The following is a 10,840-nucleotide window of genomic DNA, read 5'->3' as shown; positions in this document are numbered from 1 at the left end:
TTAGCCCATTTACATTCAGGGTAACTATTGAAAGATATGAATTTAGTGCCATTGTATTGCCTGTAAGGTGACTGTTACTGTATGTTGTCTCTGTTCCTTTCTGGTCTATGTTGCTTTTAGGCTCTCTTAGTTTAGAGGACCCCTTCCATTATTTCTTGTCGGGCTGGTTTCGGGTTTGCAAATTCCTTTAGTTTTTGTTTGTCCTGGAAGCTTTTTATCTCTCCTTCTATTTTCAATGACAGCCTAGCTGGATATAGTATTCTTGGCTGCATATTTTTCTCATTTAGTACTCTGAAGATATCATTCTGGTCCTTTCTGGTCTGCCAGGTCTCTGTGGATAGGTCTATTGCCAATCTAATGTTTCTATCATTGTAGGTTACAGACCTCTTGTCCCGAGCGGCTTTCAGGATTTTCTCTTTGTCTCTGAGACTCGTAAGTTTTACTATTAGATGTCGGGGTGTTAACCTATTTTTATTGATTTTGAGAGGGGTTCTCTGTGCCTCCTGGATTTTGATGCCTGTTTCCTTCCCCAAATTAGGGAAGTTCTCTGCTATAATTTGCTCCAATATACCTTCTGCCCCTCTCTCTCTCTCTTTCTTCTTTTTCTGGGATCCCAGTTATTCTAATGTTTTGTCTTATGGTATCACTTATCTCTTGAATTCTGCCCTGGTGATCCAGTAGTTGTTTATCTCTCTTTTTCTCAGCTTCTTTATTTTCCATCATTTGGTCTTCTATATCACTGATTCTCTCTTCTGCCTCATTTATCCTAGCAGTTAGTGCCCCCATTTTTGATTGCACCTCATTAATAGCCTTTTTGATTTCAACTTGGTTAGATTTTAGTTCTTTCATTTCTCGAGAAAGGGTTTCTCTAATAACTTCCATGCTTTTTTCAAGCCCAGCTAGTATCTTTAAAATCATGATTCTGAACTCTAGGTCTGACATTGTACTAATGTCCGTATTGAGTAGGTCCCGGGCAGTCGGTACTACCTCTTGTTCTTTTTGTTGAGGTGATTTTTTCCATCTTGTCATTTTGTCCAGAGGAGACTAGATGAATGAAAGAACAAAATGCTAACAGGATTGCTCTCCATTTTTCACTTAAAATATATTATGAAAATTTTCCACATGATTATTTCTCAAAAGAAAAGTTAACAGCAAATTATTTCATTTTGTGCAGAACCGACATATGACAGTTGCCTGGCAATGAAATATACCGGTCAACTTCCGTTTGAATTGATTGGCTGTCTGTTTTAATTAGTGAGTGTCTAACTGGTTGTTAAATAATTTGAATATTATCCCTGACTGTATGAGTAAATTATGTCTACTTGTATATGATGAAATATAATAGCTTAACCAAATCCAAATTTAAAAAAAAATTGTAGAACTTTGCTTATTTCAGTATGATACCCGTTTCTCTTATTTCAAACTGTGATATGACTTGAGAAAATTGATATCTCATATTTCATATATTTTTTTAAAGATTTTATTTATTTGACAGAGAGAGACACAGGGAGAGAGGGAACACAAGCAGGGGGAGTAGGAGAGGGAGAAGCAGGCCTCCCGCTGAACAGGGAGCCCAATGCGGGGCTTGATCCCAGGACCCTGGGATCATGACCTGAGCCGAAGGCAGATGCTTAACGAGTGAGCCACCGAGGCACCCCTCGTATTTCATATTTTTAAGAAGTTAGGTAGATTTTATATAAATATCTTCATGGCTTGGCCCTTAATTAAGTGTCCTATCAACATTATTTTTATTAGTGTTTCAAACTGTATTTTTCTGAATTCAAAATTGTAGTAGCCTTTTAAAAATAATTCTCCTGGGGCACCTGGGTGGCTCAGTTGGTTAAACGTCTGCCTTTGGCTCAGGTCATGATACCAGAGTCCTGGGATAGAGCTCTGCATTGGGCTCCCTGCTCAGCAGGGAGTCTGCTTCTCCCTCTGCCCCTCACCCCACTCTCATGCTGTCTCTCACTCTCTCTCAAATAAATAAAATCTTAAATAAATAAGTAAATAATAAAATAATTCTTCTGTTTCCAGATAATCATGCTCCTTGGGGTGCCTGGGTGGTTCAGTAGGTTAAGTGTCCAACTATTGATTTTGGCTCAGGTCATGATCTCAGGGTGATGAGATCCAGCCCCACTTCAGAGCCCACTTAAGATTCCTTCTTGCTCTTCTGATGTATTCCACTTCTTTCCTACCCTGCCCTCCTTTTTAAAATAATATAGAAGTTTGGAATTCCCTTAGAAGCACAATTCCTTATTAAAAGGATATGTTAACTATTATTTGGGAAACATGGGCAAATAAAATTCTTCAGATGGCAAGAATTTTGTAGCTAGATTTTTGTTTTGTTTTGTTTCAATCCTCCTTCTACCCCTGTAATGGGACAATTCATGCATGTCTTCATTTACTGTCTATTCCATAATGTTTGTTATAGAAACTTCAGATGATAAAAGATGGCCTCAAGTAGTTCTTTTCAAGTAATTGGACCAAATCAACAGCTAGATAAGGAAGTGATAATACTATCAACAAGCACAGGAATTAGGTGCCTAAAACTAATGCCACTCACAATATTCCCCGTTTCAGGAGCTTCATTTCACAAAGTGATGTCGCAGTGGTAAGGGAGGTGAAGAGCAGGTGCTTTTGAAAGGCCTTCAGAAGTGGATGGTGGCTAGCATACTCTAGAGTGAGTTGTTCCTGTAACTAAGCTCAACAAACTTTTGGAGGCTACTAGACCCCCACCTGGTGCAGTTCTTGGTGTGTGAAAGAATGCTCTGAACTGCCCCCAAGACCTTCCCCTGTAGTCTCTGCAACTTGGGTGCATCATCAGGAAAATGCCCCCAAACTCTCTCTGGGGTGCCCCTCAGAGCATATCCTGGATTTCCCCCGAGGACATTACCTTTCCCGAATGCCTCTCAGGTATTGGATATCTGCTCTCTCTCAGTTCTACCTCTCACTGGGGGAGGAGGTGTTCTCCTGCTCTCTTTGCTCTTTCCACACCATCGCTCTGCCTGCTTCCTCAGCCCCGTGGAGGCACACGCCCCTCCTTGCCAGTCCTCCTGCTTGCCCCCACTCAGCCGGTGCAGATCCAAACACCTGGGTCATCTTCTCCTTTGCTGGCACTATTCCCGGCATGGCTCTGGGCGACTTCAGTATCTATGTGGATGGCTCATCCCGGCACCATGTCTCTCAATTTGTTGTCCTTGTCACCTCCATCATGCTCCCTGTCACTCCCTAGGCCTTGTTATTACCAGCAATTTCACCACCTCCAAAACCTCAGTTTATCCCACACCCTGACCTTCAGCTTCAACCCCCTTCTACCATCCCACCTCACTCCCTCCAGTGTAGAGTTTGGGTCTATTATAATCACTCCTTTGCCTACAATCCCAGACACCTTCCTCTTGGCCCATTATATTCACCTGAGAAAGCCCCAATGCTGACAAAATGCAGTTCCCTAACTAAATACGTTTTCTAACTGAGAGCAACTGGAGAAAAATTCACAGCTGTGCTGATTGCTTTCAGTTCATGAGGACATATGCTGCATAGGCCCTGGCGCTGACCCAGCAAGCCTGTTCCTTCCATCCTTCGTTCTCCTGTATCATCGCCGCTGCCCAGATCTTCAAACCCCACTCCCCCTCAGCTGGTAACCTTGCTTCTCATTTGAAGAAAGGAGAACCAGTCACGGAGAAATCCCACACCCTCCTACCACCAATTTATCTTCATTTGTACCCATATCCTTAACTTTTCTCCTATTACTATGGATGTCATACTCCTGTCTAAAGCAAGCCTTCCCCCTGGGCTCTTAATCCCATCCCTTCTTAGGGGGATTTTCAAGGATTTTTGCTCCAGGACCCACTTCTCTCCCTCTCTCTATTGCATCATTCCTATCTGCATGCAAACGTACTATAATACTGTCTATCTTAAAAATACATACACTTTCTGTAACCCTATATCCCCTCTCATTTCTCTGATCCCCTTCAACAGAAAGACCCTATAAAAGAGTTTATATTTGCTGTCTCTACTTCCTTTTCTCCCATTTTCTTTCCCCTGAAGCCCACTCCAATCAGACTCCTCTGAAACACTGTGAGGCTCTTGGTCTCCAAGAGGTACCTAATTAATACCACACGATTTTCTTGCATGGATTCTGTACAGATTAGGAGATCTCAGGCCTCCCCCCTTGGGCAGAGAGCCTCCCCTTGCAGAAGTGGAGAATACTTGCTCCCTGTAAGCAACCAGCTCCCAAGAGGAGGAGGAATGAACCAAGCGTGCCCAGTTAATTCTGCCCCAATTAGAGAGGTCACTCTCTCCACAGAGGTGGAGTGAGGAAAGGAGTGCAGAGGCACCAGGAGTCCCACTAACTGAATTCCTTCCACATGGGACGAAACATCAGATTTAGGGGCTACCATGCTGCCAAATTCAACAATCAAATTGTAGACCTCCTTTGACTCAAATTATCAGCATCCTTTTGCACACCTCCAGGCTTCCTTCCTATTTTCATTGGACTCTTGGGACACTAAACTCTCCTCATTTTTCTTCTTTCTTCATAGAACCTCTTCTCGCCTCTTTAGCTGGTTACTCCCCCTCTTCCCAATGTTGGAGGTTACTCTTCCTCTTCTAAATGTTGGAGGGCCTGAACGCTCAACACTTGGATCCCTTTTCCCTCCCTGCATTCACTTTCTAGGTGTGCTATCTGGTCTCACATCTTCAAAGCATGTGTATGCCGATGACTCCCACATTTATGTCTCTAACATCCGCCTCCCTCCTGCATCCCAAGCTTGTATGTCCAACAGCCTCCTCAGCATCTTCACATGAATGTCTATTGTGCCATTGTAACATAGCAGGTACAAACCTACCTCTTGATTAGCTACCCCCCCCAAAACCTGCTCCTTCCCTAGTGTGCCCCTAATAACCCCAAAATTCTTCTTCCTACTTTGGGTTTAATTTGTTCTTCTTTTTCTAGTTCCTTAAGGTGTAAAGTTGTTTATTTGTGATTTCTTTTTCTTAATGTAAGCATTTATTGCTATAAACTTACATCTTAGAACTGCTCTTGCTGTGTCCCATAACTTTTGGTATGTTTTGTTTCCATTTTTGTTAGTCTCAAGATAATGTTTGATTTCCCTTTTGATTTCTTCTTTGACCCATTGATTATTTAGGAGTGTGTTGTTCAATTCACACTTGTGAATTTTTCTGTTTTCCTCCTGTTATTGATTTCTAGTTTCATACCAGTGTGGACAGAGAAGATACTTTGTATCATTTCAACCTTCTCACATTTGCTGAAGCTTGTTTTGTGACCTAAAATGTTCTATCCTAGAGGATGTTCTGTTTACACTTAAAAAGAATGTGTATTCTGAGAAAGACAAATATCATTATGATTTCACTTATATGTGGAATTTAAGAAACAAAACAGATGAACATAGGGGAAGGGGAGGAAAAATAAAATAAAATGAAAACAGAAGAAGACAAACCATAAGAGACTCTAGGAAACAATCTGAGGGTTGCTGGAGGGGAGGGGGTTGGGAGGATGGGATAACTGGGTGATGGGCATTAAGGAGGACACTTGATATAATGAGCAGTGGATGTTCTATGCAACTGATGAATCACTAAATTCTACCTCTGAAACTAATACAGTATATGTTAGCTGAATTGAATTTAAATAATTTCTTTTTTTAAAAAAGAATGTGTATTCTGCTACTGTTAGGTGGAATGTTCTACATCTGTCTGTTAGGTCCATTTGGTCTAAGATATAGTTCAAGTCCAATGTTTCCTTATTGGTTTTCTGTCTGGATGATCTATCCATTGTTGGAAGTGGGATACTAAAGTCCCTATTACTGTATTTTTGTGTATTTCTCCCTTCAGATCTATTAGTATTTGCTTAATATATTTAGGTACTCTGATGTCATCACTTTATCTTCTTACTCCACTTCATTTTCTTTGTGGAACTTATCAATACTTGGGGTAATAATTGATATCAGCTGGTTTTTGTGCTTCTCCTATGCCTCTCATTCAAAACATAAGCTTCCTGAGAATATTTTATTCATTGTGGTAAGTCACTCAAAATTATTTTTGTAGAATGAATTAATGAGTATATCTATTGAATGGGGAACATATATTATAAATTGATCAGGTCTGAAAATTAAATGTCTACACTATTCTGGTTTTTGATGTGCCTGTTTAAACAAACAACATGACATATGATAATATTACAGTGTATTGTCTTTGGAAAGCTGAAAGTAGAACACTCATGTAATATATAGTGCAATGTTCTTATAAGATAGGAGACCTTATAATAATTAAAATTTGTAATAAGCTTTGCAGTTTACAAAGTGCTTTCACAAATACCATCTCATGTAAATCTTATAACAACTCTGTAGCATGTCATATCATTATCCTTATTTTACAGGTCAGTAATTTAAATATCCATCAGATTAAGTGTCTTGCTCAAGGTGATACAGTTAGATGTGGCAGAGATGGCATTTTAATTAAGGTCCTCTGATACCAAATCAGATTTTCCTTTTACTCTAAGGATGTAAGGTCACACAAATGTTTGGCATAAAGCAAGCCTATCAGCCCTTCAGTTCATTATCTTTCCCACACATCAAGCATCATCCTAAATTCTTGTGCAATCTGGCAAAGCTGAGAGGCTATGAAGATTCTTTGTGGAAGTAACAGATCAGGTGTTTTGAGGTATTGTGGCTTCTCCAACTTTTTATCAGATAAACAAGAGTATCCTTTTCCTTGATCTTTTGAAAAAGGAAGTTGCTTATTGAGGCTCTAGAAGCAGCCCAGCCTAGCCATTCACTCGGATTTAGAACAACTCTTTTAGGGGAGTTTCACCGTGTTTTAGACTTTGAAGTAGAAACCCGTTTTGTAGAGCTGTCAGAGTTGATAACCTGGAAAATTAACACTTTGACAAAATTATGTTCCCTTCCTTTTCTTCCATGTTCTGGCTCTGGGTGCAATATATCACCATCTACAGCCTTGCTAATAGAGGGTATTCAGTATGTGCCCTCTCTGAATAATAAAAGGACGGCCTGTATTCGTATGGGGGAGGGTGTGTGTGTTTGAAAGAAGGGAAAAACAGATGGGGATGGGAAGGGCCAGCTAAACTAGAGAGAAAATCAAATGCCAGAAATCACAGGAGGCCTGGCCAGGATAAATCGACCGAATCGGAGAATTGTGCCTCAGTTCTCCCTTTTATATAACAAAGAACCTTGTAGGAAATATAAGATAACCTAACAAAAGGATGGATGTCCATACTGTATATGAGAACTTTTCCTATATCCTACCAGAATTATATAGCATGAATCTGACCAAATCCCATAGTTGTAATGCAAAAGGATGCTAAACTGCACGCAAAATACTTTGAGTCACTTATTTAAGACAAAATATGGTTTTATTTTTAGCTGTTATTACTGTGGGACACATTCCTTCTGAACATAAAAGTATCCAAATAATGAAATTATTTTACAGTTAAAGGTGGAGGCTATTGAGTACATTAAGTAGTTAAATAATTTTCGAGTCAGGCTGGCCGGGTTCAGAGCCCAGCCCCACAACTTCCCAGCTGTGTAACTTTTGGCAAATTGCTCAATCTCTTTGAGACTCAGTTTCCTCATCTATATAAAATGCAGTAATAACACCTTTCCCACAGGTTTATTGTAAGGACTAAATGAGAAAATAGATGTAAAACACTTAGCACAGTGCTTGGGATATAGCAATCACCCAATAAAAAATAGTTATTGCTATTAAACTACAATTATTTCAAGTGCTTAGTACTGCTGGGTTGATTCTCTATTTGTCTTCTCCTGCTGCTCTATTCATTTAAAATAAGATAAAAATCACTATATATATAATAAATGTTTATAATGTATTCTATAACATATATATTACTGTTTAAAAAAAAACAACCCTCCCTGAATCTATCATTTCTAAAGTGTATCTATTCAAATTTCAGTCTTCACCTAATAAATTTTTTGAACAACTGAGCTTTCTGTGGATGATTACTGTAAGAAATCACAAACCATACCATTTTTTAAAAAAATAGATTTGAACAGAAGGCTATGTGACGTTAGCCTGTTTCAGTTATTGATTGTTGCATAACAGCTGTTCTGGCCTAAACAATCATGTTCTTGCTCCTGATGACTGGAATTTGGACAGGACATGTAGGATCAGCTTGTCTCCACTCTGGGATATCTACTGAAGCTGAACCTTCTAAGGCGGCTTCTTCAGTCACATGCCCAATAGCTCAGCAAAAACAGCTGAGCGCTGGCAGGAACAGTTCTCCTGGGGCCTATGTCCAGGGTCTCAGTTCTTGCTGTTGGTCAGGTTCCAAGGTCATCACCTGCATCCCCTCCCCAGGTGGCCTCTCCCCCAGGGAAGCTGCCCCTCTTATGAGGCAGCTCAAAAGGAGAAAAGAACCCCACCCCTGGATGTGAGGAACAGCATGTGGTCCCATGAGAAGAGAAATTGCTGGGGCTACCTTTGGAGACTAGTTCCTAAAGCCTCCTAAGAATGTGTGCATCCAGCCCTCGGCCAGTTAGTCTCCTGATCTCTGCTGTGGAATAAACCTCCCCCTGAATGGCCTACAAACCTTCTGCAGTGACATATAAACACATTCCTGGGTGGACACTAATCTTTAATTCAATCCAGATACTTTCTCCACAGTCTTTTTAAACTGAAAATACACAGATTCCAAACCATCTTGGAAATTACATCTGAGGCAGACTCTAAAAGGAGGGGATTATAGACCCAGATGGGCAAACAAATTGCCCATTTTGGTCAAAGAAATACAACAACCTGATAAAGGGCATTGAGTTCTATTTCATGGACTTTATCTTCCCACCTGTTGGGTGGGCATATTACACCAAGATATATGCAGAAAGGGCCACACTGCTTTGCAGTTTGTTATATTTTTGGTTTTGAGCACGTGACATATTTTGTCATGGGGCTTGTCCTGTGAAGGTGCCCAGACTTACTTGGAATGTTTCTATGGCCTGCAGCACCCACTGTACTGAGGCTTGGCTGGGTCCCTGGGCATTCCGTCAGGGCCCAGAGCTGCTGTGGCTACACTCTGGACTCACGGAACCGGATGTTTTCAGTGGGCACACATGACATGATAAATTTGCCACCCACAGGGTTGTACGGACATGGAAGGGTTTCTTTACCTTGTTCGCTGGGGCATCAATTACATCACAAGTGCCCTGGTTTATAGGCAACATTGCTATAAATACTGATTATGTTCTTTTTTTTATGTTATATTAATCACCATACATTACATCATTAGTTTTTGATGTAGTGTTCCATGATTCATTGTTCGCGTATAACACCCAATGCTCCATTCAATACGTGCCCTCTTTAATACCCATCACCAGGCTAACCCATCCCCCCTCCCTTCTAGAACCCTCAGTTTGTTTCTCAGAGTCCATAGTCTCTCATGGTTCATCTCCCCCTCCGATTTCCCCCTCTTCATTTTTCCCTTCCTACTATCTTTTTTTTTTAACATATAAAGTATTATTTGTTTCAGAGGTACAGGTCTGTGATTCATCAGTCTTACACAATTCACAGTGCTCACCATAGCACATACCCTCCCCAGTGTCTATCACCCAGCCACCCCATCCCTCCCACCCCCCACCGTTCCAGCAACCCTCAGTTTGTTTCCTGAGATTAAGAATTCCTCATATCAGTGAGAACATATTATACATGTCTTTCTCTGATTGCTTATTTCGTGTAGCATAATACCCTCCAGTTCCATCCATGTCGTTGCAAATGGCAAAATTTCAGGGGTTTTTTGATGGCTGCATAACATTCCATTGTATATATATATACTACATCTTCTTTGTCCATTTATCTGTTGATGGACATCTTGGCTCTTTTCACAGTTTGGATATTGTGGACATTGCTGCTATAAACATCGGGGTGCATGTACCACTTCAGATCACTACATTGGTATCTTTGGGGTAAATACCCAGTAATGCAATTGCTGGGTCATACGGTAGCTCTCTTTTCAACTTTTTGAGGAACCTCCATATTGTTTTCCAGAGTGGCTGCACCAGCTTGCATTCCCACTAACAGTGTAGGAGGGTTCCCCTTTCTCTGCATCCTCACCAACATCTGTTGTTTCCTGACTTAATTTTAGCCATTCTGACTGGTGTGAGGTGGTATCTCATTGAGGTTTTGATTTGGATTTCCCTGATGCCAAGCAATGTTGAGCACTTTTTCATGTGTCTGTTGGCCATTTGGATGTCTTCTTTGGAAAAGTGTCTGTTCATGTCTTCTGCCCATTTCTTGATTGGATTATTTGTTCTTTGGGTGTTGAGTTTGATGAGTTCTTTATAGATTTTGGATACTAGCCCTTTATCTGATATGTCATTTGCAAATATCTTCTTCCATTCTGTTGGTTGTCTTTTGGTTTTGTTCACTGTTTCCTTTGCTGTGCAAAAGCTTTTTATCTTGATGAAGTCCCAATAGTTCATTTTTGCCCTTGTTTCCCTTGCCTTTGGAGATGTTTCTAGGAAGAAGTTGCTGTGGCTAAGGTTGAAGAGGTTGCTGCCTGTGTTTTCCTCTAGGATTTTCATGGATTCCTGTCTCACATTGGGTCTTTCATCCATTTTGAGTCTATTTTTGTGTGTGGTGTAAGGAAATGGTCCAGTTTCATTCTTCTGCATGTGGCTGTCCAATTTTCCCAACACCATTTGTTGAAGAGACTGTCTTTTTTCCATTGGACATTCTTTCCTGCTTTGTTGAAGATGAGTTGACCATAGAGTTGAGGGTCCATTTCTGGGCTCTCTATTCTGTTCCATTGATCTGTGTGTCTGTTTTTGTGCCAGTACCATACTGTCTTGATGATGAC

The sequence above is a fragment of the Eumetopias jubatus genome, unplaced genomic scaffold (assembly GCF_037043125.1).
Source record: "Eumetopias jubatus isolate StellerSeaLion01/CBP00866 unplaced genomic scaffold, mEumJub1_p1.0 scaffold_6, whole genome shotgun sequence".
NCBI classification, from domain to species: Eukaryota; Metazoa; Chordata; class Mammalia; order Carnivora; family Otariidae; genus Eumetopias; species Eumetopias jubatus.
The sequence above is the reverse complement of the archived record's forward strand: the minus strand, read 5'-3'. Positions refer to the sequence as shown.